Here is a 27,578-nt window from a genome sequence, read left to right on the forward strand (position 1 = left end):
CTCCACTTGAAGCCAGCTGGGTGACCTTGGGCCAGTCACAGCTCTCTGGAGCTCTCTCAGCCCCACCCACCTCACAGGGTGTTTTGCTGTGGGGATAATAATGGCATACTTTGTAAACCACTCTGAGTGGGCATTAAGTTGTCCTGAAGGGCGGTATATAAATCGAATGTGGTTGTTGTTGTTCTTATAGCAAAAATCAGTGTACTGCTAAGTATGAAAAAATACAAACCTCCACAGGTTGGTAAAAGGATAAGGGAACTTGAAAACTGCTGATATCTTAAAGAAAGGGAGGAAATGTTGGAAAGCATTGTTGCCTGTACAGAAACCAAGAAAGGTAACTCTGGCTTCAGAAAGATAATTTAGAAGATAGTACAAATGAGATATCAGAGGATTCGGAAATGTGCATGTGAATTAGGAAAAGGGTAATGATGAGGAGAAATGGTATTAGGGGGAAATATGTAGACTAGAAAAGGACATGGTAGATGTGAGGAACTGTTGGGGCAAGGGAGAGAGACTTTATGAGACTAACAGTGCAATCCTAAGAAGAATCACTCCAATCTGAGCCCATTGAAATCCTTTCCCACAAAACTATTTAATCCACTTTAACATGCCTTCCCTCATTTTTTTATTCTTAGCAGATTAAATCACAATATCCCCTTCCACTTGCCTTTTCTTGTCATAAGTGTTCGATCTGTGTTTGAACTGATTGTGCTATCAGTACACTTGTCACCTGCCTTCCTGGCCAAGTTATCACTCTGTGCCACAGCTAGAGATAGTCGAACAGTTTTGAACAGTGCCAGTAGAAAAAATATTAAAACTTGCACTGCAGTTCTGATAATGTGAAATGCTCAGGCATGTTGAGTCAATGCAGTGGTATGAGGCAGTGCTGCTCAGGCAATAGTTACACCAGCAGATGATGATATGATGGTTTTGTTGATGAAGCGGTCACAGGAGTGTTCTGTGACTCAAAGGTGGAAGGTTTAGATTGGAAATAACTCACTATTATAATATCTTTAAGACATTTCAGCAACTATATTTCATGTTGGGCAGTTACCTATTCCAAATGGTATTGCAACTGGAAGGAAGAACAAACTTGAGAGAACAGCAGTGTTTAAACAGAGATCTCTACATTTCAGGGGGTTGATCCCCAATTTTAAGTTCTGGTCTTACCAAATTTTGCATAAATATTTCACTGCGTTCATGGATATTACTGAAGTGTACTGAGTTAAGACAAGCTCTTACTAAGCAACTCAAGTATATGAATGTTGTATATGAACTATTCATTTTGTTTCCTTAAGTTAACCAGACCCACAATTCTTGCATAAACCTCCCCTTCAAACAATGAAGATATTGATGGTAATGTATTAGAGAACTAAAGTGCTCTGGAAAAGTTTTCTTTATAGAATATACTATATGCTGCTATGATCAATCAAAGACCATTTAGTAATATCAAGTAATATCTTTTTATACCAGAATCACATTGGACCTCTTTGACTAGAGGAAAGTCTATTTCTTTCTCTCTCTTTCTTTGTATAATTGATCTCGTTACTTTCCAGCATGATTAAAATCTCTAAGTGTGGCCACCTCAATTTACAGTTCACATTTCAAGAAGGGGACTCTTACGTCTTGCCAATCCTTGGCATGTTCACTCGTTAAATTATACAAATGCTAATGAAGTGTGAAAATCAGCCAAATAACAACTCTCTGTAATCGCTTAATGTCCCCAGAGCGCTGTGGCTTTTTTATTATTATCTTATGATTTGCAACCTATTCTGAGTCACGTTTCTTTTAGGACATTATTCCAACAGCTGAGGTTAATTAGCATTTTCACTTTTACCCCATCTGAGAGAAGCCCAGGCGAGTCACTCACAGAATACACTCTGAATTTCCCATTCTGAATTAAGTAATCCCCTTGCTTCTCTTTCAGCCTAGAATGATTTTCCGTTATAATGATTAGAGTCTGCCTACTTCAGTTTAGAAATTTTAAAATGTTTGGCATTTTCGTGATTTTTTAAAATTTTGAAATCTACCTTGTCTCTCAATTTCTAAAATTCAAGTTCATACCATCAATCCCAGAAATAGTACGGGGGTGATATTATATTGAATTATAGCATGTTAGCGGGTGCAGCGTAGTATTGAGAGTATCAGACTAGGATCTGAAACAACTGGGTTCAAATCTCTACTCTGCCATGAAGCTCTGGGCCTGTCACAATCTATCAGAGCTGAACTAGACGAGACGAATTACACAAGGTTATGCAAGTGTCTAGAATCATGTCTGTTCCTACCTGTCCATGTCTATTTTACCCTGGGTGAACATGTGTCCCATAGCCCTAGTCCATGCACGTGTCAGGTAACTGGTGTAGTTGCAGTTGCAAGTGTCCATGGTCATAATCATTGAGTCGCCATTGCAGAGAGTTGGTTTTGGCGGCTTCCACTTCCCTCTCCCCTCTTTTTGTCCTTAGAACCAGCTTACACCCAAACCGTTTTGCTTTTAATCTGCCATGTTTTAAATTCTCCCGTTTTCTAGTTGACCCCACTGCCTCTCTACTCCTCCTTCTGGCACCCTCCTTCTGCCTTAACTTCTTCTGCTCTTCTCTCCATGCATTGTCTTCGGTTGGAATAAAGAGGTGGTGGGAAGAAAGATCGTGGCAATACAATTAAGCATCTGATCAAATGTTCAGAAACGTGCCCGATACATGAACCTGAAAAGGATGGGTGTAATTCATTCTCCAGTTCAGCTAGGCAATACAGAGCAAATTGGGTAGAATTTGGCCATTGTTTCCAATGAGAAATGCAATTTGGGGCTTTCCAGGGGTCGGGAGGAATTTTAGGACCAAATTTTACCAAATTTGCTGGTAAAATCTAACTGTTCTCTAAAGACTCCCCAAGTTTCATGAAGATTGGACTTCTGGGGGCCATTTTATGGGCCCCCAAAGAAAGTGCCCCCAGCCACCTCCAATCTCCATTATTCCCTATGGGGAAAAGTAGAGGAGCTCTCTAGGGGGCTGGGGTGGCATTTTGCAAGCAAAATCTACAGAATTTTCACAGGACCTACTCCTAACTGTTGTCTAAAGACCCCTCAAGTTTCAGGGAGATTGAACCTGAGCGAAGCCGTGATCTATGTGTTTCTGCAGTTGTCAATTTCTTGCCGCAATAGAAACAAATGGGGTGACCAGGAGCACTTCTTTAGAGGGCCGTAAAATGGCTCCTCAAGGTCCAAAATCCACAGAATTTGCAGGGGACCTACTCTTAACTGTCTTTTAAGCCCCCCCCCCGAAGATTCAGGGAGATTGGACCCAGGGGAAGCCATGTTTTTCTGCAGTTGCTGTCAGTTTCTCTCCACAATAGGAACAAATGGGGTGGCTGGGGGCACCTTCTTTGGGGGACCGTAACATGGCTCCTCAAGGTCCAATCTCCCTGAAACTTGGGGGATCTTTAGAGGACAGTTAGCAGTAGGTTCCCTGAAAACGTTGTAGACTTATTTTTCAAAATACTACCCCGTATTTTCTCCATAGCCCCATATTTTCTCCATAGGGAATAACAGAGATCAGAAGTGACTGGGGACAAACAGGCAGGAAAGATGGTTGTTGTGGATTTTCCGGGCTATATAGCCATGGTCTTGGCATCGTAGTTCCTGACGTTTCGCCAGCAGCTGTGGCTGGCATCTTCAGAGGTGTAGAACCAAAAGACAGAGATCTCTCAGTGTCACAGTGTGGAAAAGATGTTGGCAGGTCATTTATATCTACTCAGGAGGGTTGGGGTGGGGCTGAGTCATCCTGTAAGAGTTTGGAAGTGTTGTCAAGTATTTTAGTGTCCTGGAATAGGATACTGTGTCCTGTTTGAGTTAGGCTATGTTCAGCCACTGCTGATTTTTCATTGTCTTTCATGTTCTTTTATTCTTGTCTGGATGCTACGCTTTGTGGTCCCGATGTAAACTTGTCCACAGCTGCAGGGTATACGGTATACTCCTGCAGAGGTAAGGGGGTCTCTACTATCTTTCAACTACTTTCCAACTACTTTGTCAGACTGCACAGGGAAGCCATTGAAATTGACAAGCATAAGCACAATTTCAACAGGAAAGAAGAGACTTTAAGAATGAATAGAGCATGGTTTCCAGTCCTGAAAAACACCAGGCTAACAAAACACTCTATACCTGACAATAGCCCTGCAGAGAAGATTAGCACATCAAGCACCAATCCATATGCAAAAGAACCTCCTCAGGATACAGTGAAGCCTCCCTCCATTAGCATTCCACACCCTGGGAAACTCTTACAGGATGACTCAGCCCAACCCCACCCCTCCTGAGTAGATATAAATGACCTGCCAACATCTTTTCCACACTGTGACACTGAGAGATCTCTGTCTTTTGGTGCTACACCTCTGAAGATGCCAGCCACAGCTGCTGGCGAAACGTCATGAATTACAATGCCAAGACCATGGCAATACAGCCCGGAAAACCCACAACAACCATCGTTCTCCGGCCATGAAAGCCTTCAACAATAGGCAGGAAAGAGTTGATTCTTGCTGACAGCTAGAAGCACTGCTGTGGCTCCTGAAGTGTAGATTCCCCACCCCTTGCATAGATGCCCCCCTTACTGGTGGGCTGGGGTGCAAGATCTCAGCAGGTGTGGAACCCCCATTTTTAGCCGCCAGCCCCCCCCCCCAGCAAACCCAGTGGGTGTTTTCTCCTGATACATCCAGTGGAGTAAACATTGGATGTATCAGATCTCCTCAGAAATGCTACAGAGGAAGGTTTGAGCATGCACAAAGAGAAAGTGCATCATGGGATACCATCCCTCATCTGGGAGGGATGGGGAAGAAACCGGTGCCAGTCCAAGCATAGGGACTGAGTGCAGTCTGGCTGTGCTGGTGAGTGTACAGGAAAGCAATGGGGAAACACAAGTGCGTTTGCATGTCATGCACAAGTACTTCTCGTGTAGTTTGGCGCTCAGTATAATCTACTTCACAGAATAGTGGTTCTGAGGAGAGAGTGATAAATGATGTGCAAAATCACTTTGGGTCCCCACGAGGAAGAAAAATGGGATATGGGAATGTTAGGATAATAAACCCTTTAGTCATGAAAAGTAGTAATGTAACTTCTAATTTGACTTGAATTGGACTGTTCTGTGATGTCCTACGCAGGATTGGTAGCTTTGATTCTGTGGGGTTCAACTTTTTTGGAATTCCATAGTTTAATGTGCTTCAAGTTTAAAACAACAACAGTGTTTTAAATACTACTGTCTAGGTTTGGAGAAGAAATACTGCTGAGATCTTCTTTTGGAGTTTATTCGTTCTGTCTTGGAAATGACCCCTTGTAAGTGTATTGACATAAGGTGATACTTGTTGATGGCATCATGAAACATGGCTCTGCAAAGGCTAGTGGAACTTCATTGGCACTGCACAGTAGTACAAGTATGCCTCCTTATTTGATGGTGGCCCTGCATCTTAGCACAATTTCAATTTGCTTTAAAGGTAAAACAAAACACCTCCCCAGCTTGGACTCCTGTGAATGCCCTTTAGTCCTTAAAAGTTAATGCATTGTTCTTTATGAGGAATTGATTTTTGCTTCCTGTGTTTTGGGCTGGATCTATGTGAGATCGTTGTCTCCACATCCTCTCTGCAAAGTGCTACAGCCATTATATTCCTTTTCAGTCCATGGAAAAAAATTGGCATACATGAAAAGGGAGAGCTCCAGGAAGAACCAATACATTTCTCTGCATGCTGTATCAGATGGGAGAGAACTCGGGCTTATTGGCAAAAGTAATTCCTGGGCTCTGAGCCATTTAAACACCTGCCAATCTACTGCCTCAGGCTGCAGTCCTTGGGATCTGGCTCATCTCAGGGCAAGCTGACTAGCAAAGGCATTGCTTGGGGCCTTGTAAGTTATTTACATTCTCTGTGTGTGTGAGCTTGATTTCTCTCTGTGTACACACATCTATTCATTCCTCCCTTGGGTAAATTTGCTCAATGCCTCTATGAATGTGACTGTGGAATGGAGCCCAGTTTTCTTTTGCCACTACCACACAAATACTTAAAATACTGTGTTAATGAAATACATTTAACTAGTTTGTTTCTTTCCCCCCTCTCTGATGGAATATGAAAGGGATTGTGTTCCTAATGGCAGTGATGTGTTTTGAGACACATGCCTTAGAACGTCAAACATTCCTCACAATTTGAATGCTGATTATTCACCTGACAGCACCTGAGGCAACTTCAGCATTCCACAAAATTGCCTGAGGCAAAAGGGGCATGGGAGGGGTTGGCTAGCTAACTGGAAATGACTGCTTTCTGTTCTGTGCCTAATTTACCATCCAAACCAGGGAACAGAATAGAAAAAATACCTGATCCACTTCCATCCGGTGTCTGATGGATTACTGACTAGTAGCAGGGTTTATAAGGCAGAAGGAGTGGCACACACTAAAGAGTCTTGTGGCTGACTTTGTGTAATGAGTTGGTTTTACCCTTTACAAAGGAGGCTAATTACATTCTTGAGTTTACAACTGTACATCTTCCATCCTTACAGTCACCAAATATGACTGTAAGGATGGAAGATGTACAGTTGTAAACTCAGGAATGACACGGCCAAAATCTGAAATCTAGAAAAATCTATGTTTAAAAGAAAATCCAATATAACAGAAATAACATCCATAACTTTAGTGATGAATGCTCTCTGAAATCTTACATGGCTACATTCTGAGATCTTGATGGCCAGTTTGTGGATCTGTATGCAATCACAACAATATCGCTATGCCTTGGAAGCCTTAATATGTGTCAGCCAAACATGAGCGGGGAAACACATTGAAAAGATAAAAGATGAGAGAGAAGGAAGGAAGCAGAGAAGGGAATTGAAGAAGAAGCTGAAGGGAAAGAGAATAGAAAAGAGTATTTTATTTATTATTTCTTTATTTTCTTGTCTTATACTCCACTTTTCTCCCCAAATGTGACCCCGAAGTGGCTCACAACACTTTCCCCTTCTCCACTTCAGCTGCACAACAACCATATGAGATAGGTGATTCTAGGGCTTTTTTTCTGGGAAAAGAGGTGGTGGAACTCAGTAGGTTGCCCTCAGAGAAAATGGTCACATGGCTGGTGGCCCCGCCCCCTGATCTCCAGACAGAGGGGAGTTTTGATTGACCTCCGCGCCACTTGGCAGCGTGGAGGGCAATCTAAACTCCCCTCTGTCTGGAGATCAGGGGATGGGGCCACCAGCCATGTGACCATTTTCAAGAGGTTCCGGAACTCCGTTCCCCCACGTTCCCCCTGAAAAAAAGCCCTGGGTGATGCTGAGAGTATGTGGTTGGTGTAAGTTTACTCAGCAGACTTCTATGGCAAAGTAGGGATTCAGACCTGGGTCTCACAGATCCTAGTCTGACACCTAGAGGAGAAAAGGGGAGAGGCTTATGGGGGTGAGAGGAGGCAAAGGTGAAAACTATGGAAAGCAGATAAAAGTTAGTTGGAAAAGAAAGTAAAAAGGAAAGGGGAGAGACTGTTGGGGCTGCTGGGGGATGGAAAGAGGAAATAGTGTAGGGAAGAGCATCCAGTAGGAAAATGAGATAAATCCTCACCACCACAGGAGCCTGCTTGTATATTATGATAGAAGAGAGTGCCAACAGGTCATAGCTGATGTATGGAACCCTTGATGGGGGTTTTAAAGCAAAAGACTAACAGGTGGTTTGCCATTGTCTGCCTCTGCAACCCTGGTCTTCGTTGGAGGTCTCCTATCCAATTACTAACAAAGGCCCACCCTCCTTAGCTTCCCAGATGTGATGAGATCGGGCTGCATGAGTTATCCAGGTCAGGGCACTTGTATATTATAGTATATAGTTAATTCAATGGATCTTACCCCCCCCCCCAAGCACACATGTGATTGCTTTTTTATAGAGCAATCTTAAGCATGGTTGCTAAAAAAATGCTCAGTGAATTTATTGTCAAGTCTGTTTAGGATGGTTGCTTTAATACTGTAATTTTTGAATTATTAAGTGCCGTATGATTGATTTTTTTTTAAAAAAAAATGCTATCTCAACTAATTGGAAAATATCACTTGCACTTAATCTTCAGGGTGAACACCAAGAGAAATCATTTCTGAAAAAGGCAATTTTAAATTGAATGTAAATTTGCCTCTTTGGGAATGGGGATTCAGTTGCTGCAGGGAGATCTTCAGTGTATATATTGGTTGTATGTTTGGTTCCATTGTTTGTTTGGATTTTTTGGATGGTACGTGAATCTATCATTCTGTAACTGTTCAGATTAACTGACCTTGAATCCAAATTAATGCTTTCTGCAACAGAGACACCATTTTAAAAAAAAAGGATACATTTGTTTATTTTGTAATATGCAGTTTTGTGACCATGCTCAAAAAGAAGTATTGTAGAATAGTTCTTTAACTTGATCTTGTGAAAATCCTCTGTAGCTTTCCCACCTGACATGATACATTCCTAACTCCATAGCTATACTATGTAAAGTAGCAGTATGTTAACTGACAGGTTTTTGTGCAGTCGTTGGTCACCATTGTAAGATCTTGTCATTACAATTCATAGTAGCCTCTGGTTATTTCAGCCTTCCAGCAGGGATCACAGAGTGTAACGGGCTATCTTTTGCCCGGTCACATGCGGTCCAGATGTCTCACATCCTTTTTAGCTTGTCTTTTACTTGTAAAGTAAGAACAGAGGAAATTGCCTTCTGGCTCAGTGAAGTAAATCTGTTGTCTCTCCCCTCCCCCCATATTTTTTTTTAATAAGCAGTATTCACAAAAAGCAAACTGAATTGCTAACTTAAAAAAAAAAGTCTGGAATTTCTAGGAAGAACTTGTATTACAATGAGCTATAATTTCTCGAAAATTAGTGTGATGGAGCAGTAGCCACATTTTAACTTGTTGGGACTTGGTGATTTTAATTGAATCGAATCTGTGAAGCAGCCCTCAGTGTTCCAAAAAGCCATTCCTGAAGGTCAGGAGACTATTTGGCACCTGAACTGGAAAAGGAGGGTTGGCAAAAACTACCCTCTCTTGTTCAGTCTCTTCATCTCTTAATGCAAGAGCTCATGCAAGACATTTGTTAGTTTCTGTTAGTTCTCTTTTCCCATTACAGCTACCAATGCTACTGGGTACATGGAGGAGCATTGGGTTCCTCAAACCTCAGGAAAACTTTTCAGAGTCAGAGGGGGGAATCAGCAAAGAACCTGTCCTCCAGTTCTGCTCCATTTTGATTCTTTGAATCCAAGGCATTGCACATCTGAAAGCATTTATTCTCATTGCTACAATATAACAACAACAACATTCATTTTATATACCGCCCTTCAGGACAACTGAATGCCCACTCAGAGTGGTTTACAAAATGTAAACCGCTGTTTAGTCTGAATGTTTTCAGTCTAAACTAAATGTTTAGTCTAAATGTTTAGTCTGAATGTCTTCAGACTAAACTAAATCCCCCTTAGCCTCTGAAGATGGTTCAGACAATCTTCCACAGTCAGTGCCTCCCTGTTATCCATGAAAATAGGATATGCTTTTACATTTGCTGTCATTTCAGATATTTATTTACAAATACATTACATGCAAAATATTTGTAAATATCCACAAAAGACCTCTTATCTGCTATATTTCAGATGGTAACTATCTAGGCGTGGGAGCCAGAACTGGCTGTAGTACCCTGCTGGGTGTAGAATGGGAAGAAGGCCCTCAGTGAGATTCTTCTCAGGAACTATTTCATGCTTGTGTGTGTAGTAGGTGTAATGTTGTATAGCAGTGGTTCCAAACTAGGGGTATGCACCCAAGAAAGATTCACGTTTCTTGCTTCGGGTTTACCTGAAGTGGGAAAACAATCTGACTAACCCGAATCCCTAATCTGCTTTGGGTTTCAGGTATTTAAACCACTTCATTATGCTCGGTTAAGATTCGGAGGACACCGAAGATCAAAGCAGCACTTTTCTTGCTGTGCAAACCGCAAGAAAAGTGCTGCTTTGAGCTTCCCCCACTGCCTTCTTTCACCCAATGGGAGAGGGGAGGAGGGAACCCCCTCCTCCCCTCTCCCATAGGGTGAAAGAAGGCAGTGGGAACCTTTGAAAGTGGTACTTTTCTTGCTGTGCAAATGGTGTTTCGGCCCTAAGGCAGTGGTCAATTATAAACAATTGGGGGATAATTAAGAGCTTGTTATGGAACAATTATCTAATTTGGTACATTTTTTCTATAGAGTACAACAATAAATGAAGAGCATTGTGTGAATGCAGTCCTGGGTCTACTGCAATAATTGTATTTTAGCACACAATACTAGAGGTAAATTTTGATTTAGTATTTTACCTAAAATCATTCTAGCACTTAATAATAGACTATATTATATTAAGGCATTTTCTCCTCCCCCCTTCTTCTTTTGTTACAGCTCTAGATAAAACACCGGGAGCATTTCATGATTGGTTTCTATATGTGTGGGCGTGTTTGATTATAAATTGTTTACAGTTGACCACTGACTACATATACATGTAGCCTGCCATTCAGGCCTTATGTTTTAAACTTGTTTTTAATCTACATTTGTGCACATTTATAATAAATATTTTCTAATATATTTTTAGGTTGTTACTTTACCCCTCTATTTTGTTCCCCTGCTTGTTTGGGTTGAGTTTGTGGGGACTTTCCCCCACACCTCCTTTTTCTTCCTTGTTGTTACATTATTATATTACCAGTAATCATTGCTATTCCCAATTCCCAATGTAATTCTTTACCAGCTTACAAAACCCATTATTATTTTGGTAAATAACATTTTGGCTGGGAGATCTTTTTGGGTGTATCTTGGTAAGCTGATAAGATGTTATATAAATGGGGCAATTTTTTATTAGAAGGATATATGACTGTAGATCTTTTTATGCTGATAAAATCACTGACATTCCAACTCACTTTACTTGGAAATAAGTCCTGTTTACTTCTATAGATGTGTTCTTGGGATTGCAGCATAAGCCTTTAGTTTATCCAAGACTCAAATGCTATGTAAGGAAGCTTTCTCAGTGACTTCCCACTACAGTTCTTTGTTTGCAGAATGTATCCTCCCTTTAGCTCAAGGCCAGGAATGATTAGGGAATAAGCTTTATGATGTTCTATATGCTAAAGATTCCTGTCATTAGTTGTCATTGGCCAGTGCTTTATTGGAACAAATTATACTCTTTGGAAAGACAGAGAAAATACTTGTCTACTTTTTTTCTGTGACATGGCCTTAACCCTTGGGAAATTATATTTTATAGTCTATGCGCAATGTACAGCAAAAAGAGAATCTTTTTATGCAAAGTGTGTAATACTTTCAGTGGGAGCTCTGGAAAAGCTTCCATTTGGGTTGAGCTAATTATGACTTGCAACCTGTGCTATAAATTAAGGCTTAAGATGGGCTTATGACCAGTCAAGATCTGTAATGTTTACAAGCCATAAGGTCATGGTAGAAAACAGCAAGGAACAGCCATTTAATAGGCCTATCTATCAAAATTATTAATTAAATTTTATCTCCTCTCCTACATGCTCGAGTGCCACCAGTATGAATCTTCAGACCTGATGAAACCATGCACAGTAATAATTGGGTGCTTATCCAGGCCAAGAAGTCTCTTAATACAATCCTTTGTTTGACAGCTATCATAATGCACTGATAGAAGATGTCAAGGTTTCTGCAGATGCCAATAGAATAACTCACTGTGCATCAGATCCTCAGGTTTTATATGTTAGGATAAAGAAGGGAGATAAAAATCATTACATTTAACCGTAATTAGTTTCAGGGGGGAAAACTCACAGTGAGAACATGAGGCATAGCATACAATACGTACGATGGAAAAAAAAGAAGCCCCAACTACTTTTGTATAGAATCAGTATACCTGAAGGGATTGCTGTTTCTTTGGCAAAGGGGTCTGATGTGTTTTTAAGTATTCACTTTCTTCCCTGGCCCAATGTAATATAACTGGCTAGTAGTGCTGACAGCTACATTTGTCAACCTTTCCTGAAAGCAGATATCTCATTGGCTTACTCATGACCACTGAATCAGCAAGAACCTTAAGAGTTTGATCCATCTTTTTTGTAAAGCATCCTGTTTGCTTCTTTGGCTTCCAGGTCAAACTCTAATTCAGTTTATATTCTGATAAACCCCAAAGTTCACTTGTCAAGCTAATAGAAATATTAAATCTGTGTTTTGTTAGTCAAAAATAGCAGTCACAAACCTTCACTGATCAGAGATCTTGTATGCCAGAACCACAGTATTTTTTGTCATTGAAGCAGTATTGTCAACTGGATGATGCAGGCCTGTAGAATCTGTGATTAATCAAGCTAAACAAAGCTAATCAGCAGTGCGTGGTAACCCTCCAGGAACTCTGTAAATGTTCTGTTTTTATTTTCTGCCTAAGACTGCACAAACAGTTAAGACTGTAAAGAACTTGGCAGATCATGATTCATTTCCAGTAGGAAACATTTGGTTTGGTGGATCATACGTTGGACTGATACGTTAAGACATGGGCACATTCCCACTTTAGCCATAGATCAACTCAAAAACTTTACCCAGTTTCCTTGAATTCACATTGTTTATATACAGTTGATACATTGGGGCAAATGATAAATTCTATATGGACTTGTGCACCACCATATTTTTTTTTTTTACATTGCTTCAGCTACCTTAAAATGTGGGCAGAAATTTGAAGAAACTAGTTCCACAAGCCCAAAGAAGCTTCAGCTCCACGTTCTATGTGGCAAACCACTGTTCAAGTTAGGATGGAATGTCCTTTGAGATATAGCATGGAGATCAGCTGATAAAGACCCCCCCCCAAACATTCCATTAGATTAGTAGAAGTAGAAAAGTTTATTGTATTCAGCCATAGGCCATTACAAGTCACAAACAACAAACAAAACAGAAAACCGTTAGATTAGTACATTCTCCCTCTGAGGCGGAGGACATCTTGGGTGATTCCCACCGTCCAATCGGGGAGGCAGGAAGTTATTAATCTTGCTTCCTCTTCCTCTAGTAGGTGGGGCCACCCTCAGATCTCCAGTTCTTTTCCTGCCTCAGGGGAGAGCAGTAGTATCTAGGCTAGCTTAGCTACCCTGTTTATCTATTGCCTTTACTTAGTCTCTTGTCTTTTGCTATACCTTTTCTCTTTAAGTCTTCCCTTCTACCCTATCCTCCTCTAACCTTTTAACCCTCTCACTGTCCCTTCAAGAGGAGTCCTGGTCTCCTCAGAAGAAAAGAATGTCCACAAGGGAGTCGTCAGACTCTGAAGAGTCCTTTATGGACAAAGTGGACAACAGCAACCTAGGAGCCATTCTGCCGACGGCGGGAGAAGGCTCAGCAGGACCAGACGCGCCGCGGAGGCTCGATCGGTCCCCAGAAGAAGGCACTTCCAGACAGGGAGGCCAGCCTTCAAAGAAGCGCCCCCGTCTGCCGAGCAAGACGTCAGAGGGGGCTGCAAGAAGAGCCAGGTCAACCGGAGGCGGCAGCAAAAGACGCGGCTCAGTTTCGGCGGGAAAAGCGGCCAGACGCGATTTCCCGCCAAAAAGCGGCTCCGTGCTTGCCAACCTCCCGGCGGGAGAAGTTGAGCAAAATAACGATTCCAGCCTACAGAACTGCTCCGGAGCCACTGCAGGAGAGCAAGTAAGTGAAGATTCAGAGTCTATTTCCCCCCAGATCCTGGCAGCCATCAGGGCAACCCTTAGAGAAGAACTATGGTCGCTCAGCCAGGGGCAGGCCTCGGGCCCTTCTTCCCCAGCAGCCACCCCGTTGCATCCCACTTGCCAAGACCCTACACCTCAGAGAGCTTCCTGGCCCACCAAGGCGGCCAGAAAGCAATCTTTCTGTCAGACCTCCACCAGCACCTCTCCATGGCTGGATGAGGATGGCCCTGCAAGTGAGGTATCGGAAGAAGGAGCGTTCCTGTCGGAGGAAGAACGTGAGTTTGACACCAACCTTCCCCAACAGTCTAACAGGCTTTTCCTGTTTGAGGACTATAGTTACCTACTAGCTAAAACTCTTTCTGCCCTCGACCTAAAGGGGGCAACAGAGGGGGAAGAGGAGGAGGAAGGGGCCTCCAAGGCTACCGACCGTAAGTCCAGACCTAAGGGAAATAAGGAATTTTTTCCTAGATCAGATGCCAAATCCGAGGTCTTCCCTTTCCCAGATTATTTTGAGCGTCAGCTCCGGGCAGAGTGGGCTACACCAGCAGCCTCAAAGCAAATGCCTAGCCTCATAAAGAAATTATATGTGCTACCTAACTTTGTGGACGAGTTCTTACAGGTCCCCATTATTGACGCTCCGGTGGCGGCTCTACAATCCCAGGGTCTCCTATCCGAGGACGGCCAAGGCACCATCCGAGACGGCCTCGACAAGAAAGGAGAAGCCGTCCTGAAGAGGGCCCATGAAGCTACAGCAATGGCCATTAAGGCCTCAGCCATTGCCTCAATGGTATCCAGAGCTTCAGTGGTGTGGATCAGAAGGCTGATCCAACTTCTACCTGTCAACGACAAACGTTTGCTGGACGGGGCCGACAGAGTCCTCAAGGCGTGCACCTTCGTGGCTGACGCAACTCTAGACAGCCTTTCTCTCTCTTCCAGGGCCATAGCATCATCTACAGTGGCCAGACGCCTGTTATGGCTGAGAGCATGGCAGGCCGACGTCCAGGCTAAGCTGATAGTCGCATCTTACCCCTTTCAGGGAACCAAGCTGTTCGGAGACCAGCTTGACAAGATCCTGGTGGAGACCAGGGATAAAAAGAAAGCACTTCCCAAGTCCCTAAAATATGCCCCAAGGAAGACATATTTCAACCAGCCTTTTCGCTCTCATCACACTCTGCCGAGAAGCAGACAAGACTACAAGCGACCATGGAACCCACCCAGGAATCAGGCCAGACGTTCCAACTTCACTCCACGTTTCAATCGTCCCCAAGGCTCTCGTGGGAACAGGCATGAGTCAGAGGACAAAGGGCAGAAGCCCTGACTGTCAAAGATCCTCAGTAGGGGGCAGGCTCCTCCTATTTCGTCAGGCCTGGATGGAATCAGAGGCAGACGCTTGGGCCTTAGAAATCGTCTCCTATGGTTACTCCATAGAATTCGCCTCCTTTCCACCAGAGCGTTTCGTTCCTTCTCCCACGAAGAGGGACCCGCACAAGAGGGCCATAACCCTACAGGCTGTGCGTCATCTCTTACAGATAAGGGCCATCGAGCCGGTGCCACCACTCGAGAGGGGTCGCGGCGTCTATTCGGTATTCTTCACCGTGCCCAAGCGAAACGGAGACTGGCGGGCCATTCTCGATCTCAAATATGTCAACAGTCATATTCAACTGCGTCATTTCAGGATGGAGACTCTCAGGTCGATTGCCGAAGCCCTTCGCAAGGGAGAGTTCCTGACGTCTATAGATTTGACAGAGGCATATCTTCACGTTCCAATCTCCACATCACACAGAAAGTTTCTCAGGTTCTACATCCAGAAGGAGCACTTCCAATTCCGGGCACTCCCTTTCGGTCTGGCTACGGCACCCCGGGTCTTCACGAAGCTCCTGGTGGTTCCGATAGTCAAGCTGCGAGAGAGAGGCATTCACGTGCATCCATACCTCGACGATATCCTGCTGAGATCCGCCTCCAGACAGGATGCAATCAGGGACACGGAGTACACCCTACGCTTTCTCGAGAGCCACGGGTTCCTAATAAACCGCGAAAAGTGCTCCCTGCTCCCATCCCAACGGCTGGAGCACCTAGGCATGACCATAGACACCATCAAGGGCAGCTTCTTTCTCCCAGAAACCAAGAGGTCCAAGACCAAACAGCTGGCACAGCGGGTGATCACCCAACATGCATCCCCACTGATGGAGCTATCCAAGCTGATGGGACTCCTAGTGTCCAACTCAGAAGCCATATACTGGGGAAAGTTCCATGCCAAGCCGCTCCAGATATTCCTGCGTCCCTTCCAGTGGCAGATCGGCCGGAAGGAGAACTTCAAGGTTCCTGTTCCCTTAGAGGTCAGAAACAGCCTGAGATGGTGGACCAGAGACCACAACCTCAGTCAGGGCAAGAGCTTCCTGTCACATCAGCGCACTCAAATATTCACAGATGCCAGCCTCAAGGGATGGGGGGCATCCTTGGACAGCATACCCGCCCAAGGGGTTTGGTCGACACCGGAAAAGGACCTTCCGATCAACGTCCTGGAAATGCGCGCAGTCTACCTGGCCTTAGTACACTTCAGGGACAAGATTGCCCAGTCCCACATCCTGATACGGACAGACAACGTAGCGACCAAAACGTACCTGAACAAACAAGGGGGAACCAGATCGTCGCGCCTCCAGAAGGAGGCAATCAGGATCATGAAGTGGGCGGAACGCAACCTGGCATCCCTTCAAGCGGAGCACATCAGGGGCGTGCAGAACGTTCATGCCGACTGGTTGAGCAGGGAAGATCTACATCCAGGGGAGTGGTCCCTCAAGAAGGAAGTCTTCGGGATCTTAGTGGAGCATTTCGGCTATCCAGACGTGGATCTCTTCGCGACGTCGCTGAACAGACAAGTCCAGAGGTTCTCCAGGTACTTCCACCCCTCGGCGGAAGATATAGACGCCCTCACAGCCCCCTGGCCGGATGCCCTCCTGTACGCCTTCCCTCCTCTGCCGCTGCTCCCCCGACTGCTTCGGAGAATCACGGACTTGGGTGCCACAGTCATAGTGGTGGCACCCTGGTGGCCAAGGAGACCGTGGTTCTCAGCCCTTCAACAGCTATCGACCGATCCGCCCTTGCACCTGCCAGTAGTACCAGACCTGTTACAGCAGGGCCCGATATGGCACCCTCATCCAGAGTGGTGGGCCCTAACCGGATGGAAGCTGAACGGAGCTGCTTCCTAGGCCTGGGCCTCCCACATCAGGTAGTTGACACACTGATGGCTTCTAGAAAGAAATCCACCTCACGAATCTACAACTACACGTGGAAGGCTTTCCACAGATGGTGTCGGCGCAAGAATAAGCAAGGAGCGGAGTTATCATTGCACTCTGTGCTAGGATTCCTCCAAGATGGCCTCGACAGCGGCTTGAGCGCAGCAACGCTGAGGAGACAGGTCGCGGCCATCGGTTCTATATGGATGGACGAGAAGGGCGCTCCTCTATCCTCTCTCCCATTAATTCGAAGATTTCTCAGAGGAGCCACACTGCTGAAACCCCCAGTGGTTCACCGTTTTCCCACATGGAGGCTTAACGTGGTCCTCTCGGCACTGACCAAGCCTCCTTTTGAACCCCTCCGAGACATCCCTATCAGATGGCTGAAACTCAAAGTGATATTTCTAGTGGCAATTACATCTGCTCGCAGAATATCGGAGCTGGGTGCTCTATCTGTTCGCCCCGATCTGTGCATCTTCCACAGAGATAAAGTAGTACTGCGCACGGATCCGACTTTCCTTCCTAAAGCGTATTCCATCTTCCACCGATCCCAGGAGATCAGTCTGCCATCCTTCGCTCCTAACCCTCGTCACCCAAAGGAACAGGAATGGCATACCTTAGACGTCCGAAGAGTACTCAAAGCGTATCTGGTCCGAACAGAGGACTTCAGGCAAACGGACTCGCTGTTCATCAATGTCTCCCGTCCCAGGAAGGGACAGCGCATGTCTCCCGCAGCGATAGCCTACAGCATCAAGTCATGCATAAAGGAATCCTACAAGGCCCTCGGTCTCGTCGCACCACAGGGCATCACGGCACATTCCACGAGGAGTGCGGCTACCAATGCAGCCCTGAGAAAGCACGCATCGGTGGAAGAAATCTGCAAGGCCGCCGCATGGTCCTCTCTATCTTCCTTCATCCGACACTATCGCTTACACTCAAGCGCTTCGGCTGACGCAGCGTTTGGGCGGAGAGTGCTTCAACATGTGCTACCAGACGAAGAGGCATTCCCACCCGATGCCTAAAGTACTGCTTTGGGAGCACCCAAGATGTCCTCCGCCTCAGAGGGAGAACGGCCCCTTGGTTACTCACCGTGAAGGGTCCTTCTCCTCTGAGGACAGGAGGACATCTTGCCCTCCCATTGCTCTTCGTCCCACGCTGCCAGCCATGTTCATTCTAATCCTTTTCTACTCATGTAGTATTGCTTCCACACCCCCGCCTTACCTGTTGCGAGATGTGTGTTTTGTCTACCTACGTATGCTGTTCTCTACGTATGTTTACACGTTGCATGCTAATTTCCTGTTTTGAGTTCTATTTCCCTAGTTTATTATACCTTTTACATAAGAGAGGTACTGATACTGCTGAGGGGAGTCACCCGAACTGGAGATCTGAGGGTGGCCCCACCTACTAGAGGAAGAGGAAGCAAGATTAATAACTTCCTGCCTCCCCGATTGGACGGTGGGAATCACCCAAGATGTCCTCCTGTCCTCAGAGGAGAAGGACCCTTCACGGTGAGTAACCAAGGGGCCGTTCTACTTGCATGAACCCACGTAACTGACATTATGGATCATGGCCAGGAAATGAACACTTCTATACCTTATGTTTTGCAACCAGGTATAAACTTTTGAATTTGCTTTTGTTTGGTTGGCCTTGTTTCTTTCCAAAGCAGTGATACTCAGTGACTCAGGAGCAACATGTGGCTCTTTGGCATGCCACCTTTGGCTCTTTTGAGCACCATTTTCCCAATCTGGCAATGTATTTTTTTTAAAAAAATTGTGTTTATTTGTGCAAAAAAAAACTGAAGAAAGGAAAAAAAGCAGTGCTGTTAAATCTATTCATAAGCTTCTCTAACAGGTCTCCAAGTGTAAGTCTATATGCAACACGTTCAAATGTTGATCAATTTATAACATCCACAATCCAATGAGTTCCGGAGTTCTGGATCAGATTCAAGGTTTAGGTAAAGCCCTGAGCATACTGGGTTCAGCATATCTGCAGGACCACCTGTCCCCATACGTGCCCTGGAAGATGCTTCAATAGCTGACAAACTGTTGCTGGTGGTCCCTGGCATTGACTAGAACCACGGCTTTCTCTGTCCTGTCACCAGCCTGGTGGAACTGTCTATTGAGACCCAGGCCCAGCGTAATTTATCATCTTTTCTCCAGACCTTCAAGACAGATGTTCTGCCAGGCATATGGCTGAGACTGGGGCAGAATCGAGCCTTCTGGCCAGACTCCTGGTGGGGGGGCAGGGTAATGTAACCCCTTGCTCAGGTTCCCATTGATTGGTTCATCGGTTCATCTGGTCTCCACCACCACCCCGTGGGGTGTGTGGGTTGGAGTTAAGAAAGTATAGCTGCTATTGAACTGAATTGTCAGTATTTATGATTTTACTGTTGGTTTTAACTATCATTGTTATCCACCCTGAGCCCATTCGTGGGGAGAGCAGAATATAAACTCAATCAATCAATCAATCAATCAATCAGTGTATATGAGCATTGTCCCAGCTAGAGAACTCCTTTCAATAACCAGACAGATATTTCAACAAAAGGAGATTTTTTTTATTGAGAGTAACAAGGATCAACAGCACACAACACACACACAACACATGTTCAGCACTAACTAGGAAAGAGAGTAAAGGTCAGGTGATATTTAGCATCCAGACATCTGGGAGAGAGGAGGATTGTTGAGGTGCTTCAAGGCGGAAGGGCTTGAACAGTGGTTCAAGGGTGGATACGGGATCCAAAGCATGCACACAGTTCAGGGCAGAGGGGTGGCCTAATTTATACCATGGATCCTACCCAGAGGCAAGATTGCATCTTCTACCCCAAAACAAATGCTTGAGAAGTTGTTCCTGGGTTGTAACAAAGGACTGAGAAGTTGTCTCTGGGGCGAGAAAAAGCTGTAGAACTGTCTCCAAAATGGAACAATAAGCTGGTAAAGAGTCTCCAGGGTATGTCAAAGAACTGGGAAGGTTTGATTAAGTCTTCCAGGATAGAACTAAAGTTATCAATTATGATTGATGACCCACGAGGTAGAGTGGTGAAGCTGTTAACTCTCTGGATCACCTAAGAATAGGAAAGTGGTTAAGGGAAGATCAATGGGGTGGGTTGTGCTGATTAATTCAGGAACTCCAGGAAGGCCCTATTGTATTAGGATGCTTAGCATGCCTCCAGGGCATGGGAGGGGGTGAGCTGGACTCGCTTGTCATCCCCATGTTTGCACGTTCCATCTCCCGGGTGGGATCTGGCTTGCCTGCTTTGGTAGCAGCTTCCATATTTTTCTGCCTGTCTGAACAGTGGTCTTAGTGCTTGAAGCACACTCAGAGAAGGGGTTTATGGCATAATCATAATCATGATCCTTCTAATATGGTGAGGGCAGGTCTGACCACTAACATCAAAAAGTGGGCTTTAGTCATTCCAGTGCTTTAGTAAATCTTTTAGTGACTTAAGGACACGAAGAGTCCATTTCTGTTGACCATCGGCTAGGTTCCAAATAGTACATAAAAGTACATAAACATCCTCAAAATAAGTGAGTATTCTAATACAAAATTAATATGAGTAATGACTTCCTCCCCAAAGGACTGAATAACTGGACATGTCCAAACCATAGGTTTAAGAGATGCATCTTGTAAGTTACAACACCAAGAATTGGATACTATACTTAATGCGTTACTAAAAAGTATACCCTAAACATATTTTTTGCTGAGTAAGTTGCAGCTTAAGTTCCATAGAAGCAACAGGTATAAGGCTTAAAGCCATGTCCCATTGTTTTGACAGAATTAGACTGTTCTGAGCACCATTTTCCCAATGTGGCACTTACCCCATGTTCCAGGAAAGCAAGCAAGACAGGGCATGCAGTTAGCAGCTGGTTTGCACCTTGAAACAGCTGCTGCCAGAGAGACTGGAGGATGGGTCACCTGCAAGGTTTCTTGAGCTGCAGGTCTTGTGCCAGCTTGCCCTCCTCTAGGTGCCTTGGCAATCTCACTATCTTGCCTGACCTGCTGTGCTTCATTTGGAGGAGGGAGCAGGAAGGCAGCAGAGGAATCATTCCATACACACACGAGTGTTGGCTAAGGTTTAACCATGGTGGGGAGAAACAGCCTACATGTGCAGAGGTATTCTGGTAGTTTAAAAGGTTATATTCATAGCTGTATATTTAATATTCATAGCTTTATATATATAGTATGTGCAGGTTTGGTGGGGAAGTCTTTTAGTTCGATGGTAATTGTGAATGTGGCTCTCTATAAGTAACAGAGGAAGTTCTACTGTTTTAAAGTCTCAGTTCCCCATGCACTAAATACAGGTCCTTCTTCAAAGAAGTATTGTGAATAACATCATATAAAGCATTTGCAAGTTTAAATGCTGTATAAATAAGTTACAGGAATAAAACAGCAAGAAGGTTGGCCATTCCTTTCAAATCAGACACTGTAAGTAATGAGATGAGAACAGCTTCTCCTTGAAATGGCGAGGCTTTGCGTAGCTCCTTCATAATTCATGTCCAAGTACTGTCCCTAGGAATGAGTACATAGATGGGAACTGCGAGAAACAAGTCATTTCCTAGGCCACATAGGAAGCTAGTACGAATGCAGGTGATGCCCTCTGGCATTTGCAAACTCTCACATTCTAGATGAGCAGATACGTTGCATAAGTGAGTACTTAGAAGAACAGTTGATCACAACAAGGAACCCTTATCAATTGTACATAAATCACAATAAATCAATGCTAGTACCAATAATGTATAAACTGTAATAATTCTTTCTCACTCTTCTAACAGTCTTGTGAGGAACCGCCTCTCATTTGGTTTGTTTACTTAGAAGAACAGGCATGAGATCTGTGTTTAGTCAAACAGGTGTACCAAAGTCCTATTTAAGAGGTTTCTGACCCACTGAACCAATTTACTTAATTCACTTGTGTTTTGTCATTGTTTAAAAACAAGAGGCAAGTTTCAGAAAACGTCTTCTCCAACCCCAAAGAGGATGGGCAGTGTATCGGAGGGGCTGTGGCTTAGTGGCAGAGCATCTGCTTGACATGCAGAAGGTCCCAGGTTCAGTCCCTGGCCTCTCCAGTTAAAGGATCTGGCAGTAGGTGATGTGAAAGACTGAGACCCTGGAGAGCTGCTGCCAGTCTGAGTGGACAATAGTGATTGTGATGGACTAATGGTCTGAATCAGTATACGGCAGCTTCATGTGTGTATCCTATTAGGATTGGCCTTAGTTGTCCCTGGAGTGGGGACCAGCTCATGGGTGGGGGGAGAAGAGGGCCACCTAGACACATTGTACTGGGGAGAATCAGGCCATAACTTTACTAATTACAGGTTCCTAAGGTCTTGATGCAGCACAGGCTGGGGCCTTTGGATGCACCTGACAGCCCAGCTGCTGAGAGAGAAACTGTCACCCCTTGGCTGATGGGTTAACCAAGGAAAGAGGGCTGGTTTTCGTGCCAGAAGCCACTGCTTCTGTCCATCACCTTCCTTCTGGGTGTATGGTCAGCATTCATTAATTTAATTTATTATATTTTTAACTATCTTTCCTTATGGTTTAAGGCTGCTTTCAATAGTAGATTACAAACATTTACAGTTAAAGCCAAAATAAAACAACAGTCCCCAAATCCCTCTTTCCCTCCCCCCTTAAAAGATGCCTGTCATTTAAACCCCCACAAAAGCCCTGGCAAAGAGACAGGCCTTGCAGTGCCTTCTGAAGATCTCCAAGGTGGGAATTTTCCTCACCAGCTCAGGGAGCCCATTCCACAGAGCAGGGGCTGGCAGAGGGCTCTCAAGTGTCCAGCCCACCTGCAACCCCTTCCTTTAAACGTGAACTGCAGACCAAATTGGTGCTGCACAGGGTGGATTTGATTTAAATCAAACTGATTTAAATCACAATTTAAATCATGATTTAAATCACTAGTCATTAAGGCTTGATTTAAATCATAGTTTTCTACATAAAGACTAATTCTTGCTGGTATAACTTTAATATGCAAGTAGATGCCTGCCTTACCGATAGGTAAAGGAACTTCATTAAAGTATTCCCAAACTGGGTCTCTTTTACGGCCTGCTGCCATTATAGGTTTTTTCCTCCAAGGAAAGAATGTGATAAACCTCAGGTCATACACACAAAAGATCCAAAGACTTGTGCAGTATTGTACTCAAAAAGTTTCACTTTCATTTTGTACTGCTTGCCCCTCCCTCCTCACACTTAGTTTCTTCTTGTGCAGATCTATTCCACTCCAAACAATCAGAAAAATATTGTTTCTGTTCACTGAACTTCTTGAAACTTAGCGCTGGAGGGTTTGATTCTGTCTTCATAGGTTTGTAGAACAATAGGATTAAGGTCTTTTTCTCAACTCTGTTCATGTTACAACATTTTTGCTGTGAAGAAGAGGCATGTGATCTCTGCTGAGCTGACGCAAATTCAGTTTTGAGAACTGCAAAACCAAGCATCTGTGATAATATCTTGTAGGCAGAGAAACTGCCCAGTAATCTTACAAAAACCTCTGGAAGAGCATGACATTGTGAATGGATTAATGGAATTTATTTACCAAAAAAATTAAACATATACAGCCTTATTCTACATAATTAAAAACTAATCTTTATTTCATGATGGAATAACCTTTGGATGGTAATATATTTTCCTCAAAAAGCATTTTATTTAAAAAAATCCGATTTAAATTTAAAAAATCCGATTTAAATAAAAAAAATCCGATTTTTTAAAAAAAATTTTTAAAAAATCATTGATTTTTATCCACCCTGGTGCTGCAGTCCTCAGGTCCACGGCCCACCCTTCTGTAGCTATCTGGCTGGCTGGGGTGTGTGTGTGCATGCAGAAAGCTGCCTGACTAAGAGCCAGCTCTGGGCACAGTTGCCTAGACTTAACCTGTTTCCTCATATTTCACCTGTGCATAAATAGTACTCGAGCTTAAGGCTAAGAGTTAAACATACACCCATATATATGTCACTGCATGTCCCACCAAATGTAAAGCATGGCCAAAGAAACAAAAGGGTGCCTTAAAGTGTTTCCTATGAGATGACAGTTGTTAGAGTTTCAACTTGTCACAGTTGGTTTGTACAGTGTGGAGTCTTCCTGCCAGTGTGATCTATAACAAATGGCCATGGCTGTTTTCCATGGCCCCTTCGAGCATCTCAACAATGGTGACATTAGAATGGGATTTTCTTTAGTTTTATATCCTTTCGTTCCTATCACTTTATTCTGTAAGCCATATATGAGGTCTTTGTCATAGATTGTTTCTGTTCCGTTCTGCAGAAGGGAGCAGTGGTGTGTGAACCAATTGAGTATGCTGCCTTCTGAATCAGTGATCTTGTTACTATCCTACCTCAATGACTATTAGATTAGTAAATCCACGTACTAATTTGCAACACATCTGTCACTCTCTCCTTGTAATGGGTTGGCAGCTGATGCAGCAGAAACACTGAGCAGGTCTTTTGGATTTCAAGGTGTCCTGCTACAGGGGCGTTGAAAGCTTGGCCTGAGTTCACTAGCCCCTTGGGACTCTGAATCACACTAGGTAATGTCAGGGGGGCTGTTACAGTGACTGTGCAGCAGACCTTCAAAGTGCCATTGCTGATTAGAATCTGCACAACAGGGCCTACACCACAGCAGTCTGCAATAATGTAGGTTGAGCCCAGCCTTTCTTGAGCTGGTGAGTGACTTGCTGACATCTTTCACATGTTCCTAATTCAGTTCTGGTTACGGTGCTGTTTTAATAATGCATCATTCAAGGAAAAACACATTGGTTTTTCTCAGGGAGCACAGGTATTTAAAGGGTGGGGGATTTAATATTACAAGCCATATGCAATGCCATCAGCGCATGGCCCTGCTAACCTTTGCTTATTGCAATCCATTCATAGTACCCCTATTGAAGTCATAAGCACAACTCATGTGGGCACTTGAGAGTTAAGCATTGTTCCTAGAATACAAACAGCAGAGCAAATAATGGTCATTACCCACAATCCATTGTGCTTTTCCAAGTCACTATCATCAGCTCAGTAATACTGTTTAATCCTTTACAACTGATTTAAAATTCCATCAGAGGGAAGTAATGTGTTTCTCTTCTGGGGTTTACTCTGGTAAAAACATTACTGGATTAACTTTATCTTTGCTATTACAGGGGTCTTTTAGACGTTAGTGCAGTCTATTTTTTTTAAAGCGAATAAAATAAAAAGTAAACCAAATTTGTAATATCTAGAAGTGTATTATTACTAGAATCAATTTCAAATGTTTGCATAGATCCTGTTGGTAGTACAGGATTTTATATCTATTAGAAAATCCCCTTTAAGAAAGATTTAAATCAAACTATTCCATTTATTATTAAGATGTGTACTAAATGGTGGTTATACTCGTAAAATACATTGATCTAAAACAGAATGAAGCATTTATACAATTCAGAAGGTACACTTAATGTTTCTTAAATATCAATATCAATATTTTTATTTAAGATAATTGTATAGGATGTATTGATCATTTTTAGCTATCAGTGGTCACTTGACTATAAATAGGGTCTCTTTTTATTACCTGCAGCCATGACTAATTTGTGTAGACAGGAGCTAGTTCTTAGGCATAGAAGAGGAGTAAAAGGTCACCCAGATGGATCGGTGGATAACATCCAAGATTACTTGCCTCTCCACGGCCCCTAGTACTGAAAGAGTTGTTTTCTACAAAGTTTCCTATTTACAAAGAAAAACAGCCTTTCCTAAGATCAGTATAAATATATATGTTTTTTAAAATTCAGATTTTATTTCAACCTAGAATTTTTTAAAAGAGAAAGCTATTATTGCTGATACTTAAAATATCTATTAAAAACTTACTATTTTTATAAATCTTGATAATGTGCTCGTTTTTGTTTACTAAGACAGGACCTCAGTAACACTGAAAAAACCAAGATCCTAACAGGTAGAGTAGAACCTTACTCTTCCTTCCTTCCTTCCTTCCTTCCTTCCTTTCACTGTCACTCACTCACATGCACGCGCACACACACAAACATACACACGACAGTAGCTGCAGAGAGAAACCACAATTTCCTCTGCAATTAATCTGTACAAATGTCCGGTCATCCTTGCCAAGCCTTAGAAAGGACTATGGGCATATTAGCATTCCCTGCTACAAGGCTGTTTGGACTGCTGAAATTTCTTAGACTCAGTGTGGTAACCAGCTCTGCCTCCAACATGCCTCCTCCCTCCTAGAAATCTTCTCTCTCTTATTTGGAAATATTGCCAGCACTTTGAATCACTCTCTTTAGCCAGTCTCGAAGCCACCCCGCACCATCCCCGCTCTTCAATCCTGGAGAAAAAAATATTTTGTTTTGAACTTTATCTCTGATTCCAAATTGAGCTTTTGCCTGCCTCAAACCATGGTTTTGAGCAAAAAAATCCCATTCCTGGCACATATTACTTGCCTCCCCACCTTTTCACCACCTGGATTTTGTTTGGATTACTGTTTGGACCCCTGGCAGCGCAGGCTTGTGACCAGCTTCAAACCACCCACGACTGTGCAGCAGGTCCATCCCCATCTGTGTGGCTTAGTGGTTAGAATGTTGGACCAGGCTCTGGAAAACCCAGATTTGTATCCTGACTCTACCACTCTAGTTGCTGGTTGACCTTGGGCACACTCACAGCCTAATTGACCTCACAGTGTTGTTGTGACGATATAATGGAGAAAAAAAGTGTAATCCTCTTTGGGTCCTTGAGAGCCCCATGGCGCAGAGTAGTAAGCTGCAGTACTGCAGCCCAACTCTGCTTATGACTAGGGGTGTGCAGTTTGGTTTTTGGAAAACCCGAAAAAACCCGAATCACCCTGATTTGGGTTGATTCGGAGAAACCCGAATCAATTCGGGTTTTCTGAATCGCCATAACCCGAATCGATTCGGGTTGATTCGGGTTAGCTTTTTCAATGGGAAAAAGCCTCCCCCAGGCTTCTCTGAAGCCTGGGGGAGGCATTTTCCCACCGAATCAACCCAAAATTGGTGGGGGCCTTCCTCTAACTCCCCTCTAAAAACCCCCCAAGTTTCAGAACGATTGGACTTTGGGGGGCCGTGTTATGGCCCCCCAAACCAGGTCCCCCTATCCTCGCCTAAAAAAAGACAGCTTTAGGTTGCTGCTGCTCATCTTCATTCATTTTTTCCTATGGGGAAAAATGAAGAGGCAGGCTTCCTTTGCCAGGTGTGGCATTTCGCATTCCAAAGGGCATTCCAGCATTCCACCTCACAAAAATAACACAACTCACTTCACATCAGAGAATCACCCAAACACAATTGCTGTCAAAAACGGTGAAGTGGGTTGTATTATTTTGTGTAGTACACTGCTATCATGACCTGTTGTGCCCCCCCTACTGTGTAACCTAAAGCTGTTCAAGAAATAAAGTGTTTTTGACAGGAATTGTGCTTTTGTGATTCTCTGATGTTAAGTGAGTTGTGTTATTTTTCTGTGTGGGGGACTGCTGGTGTAATGTGTCATAATGCTTTGCCTACTTGTACTTTGAAAGGGAGAAAATAATTTTTTAAAAACTTTATTTTGTGTTGTTCGTGTTTTATTCTTTGTTGTGCAGTTGGTTCCCATCATAGGGAACAATGGGGCTGGCTGGCCAGCCATCTCTGTAGGTGGTGGGGGAATTTGAGGGAGGGTGTCTGTGGTTCAGGTGCTCTTTCACAGGGACCAGCTGGCACTCAGAAGTGTGCCCACCATTGTGGCACCCCTGGGCTGTGCAGAATTGCCCAGGGAAAGAGA

General features: G+C 43.9%; 1 protein-coding gene and 1 non-coding gene across 4 annotated transcripts in view; both read left to right on the top strand.

The window, feature by feature from the left end:
- Positions 1-27,578, top strand: part of PPP2R2B (protein phosphatase 2 regulatory subunit Bbeta) — a 315,483-nt gene that overhangs the window by 131,776 nt on the left and 156,129 nt on the right. The gene's annotated exons all lie outside the window — the stretch shown is intronic.
- On the top strand, positions 21,837-21,911 carry TRNAV-GAC (transfer RNA valine (anticodon GAC)). Its single transcript has one exon. It is a non-coding gene; the product is annotated as a tRNA-Val (tRNA).

Source organism: Eublepharis macularius, chromosome 4 (assembly GCF_028583425.1).
Source record: "Eublepharis macularius isolate TG4126 chromosome 4, MPM_Emac_v1.0, whole genome shotgun sequence".
Taxonomy (NCBI): Eukaryota; Metazoa; Chordata; class Lepidosauria; order Squamata; family Eublepharidae; genus Eublepharis; species Eublepharis macularius.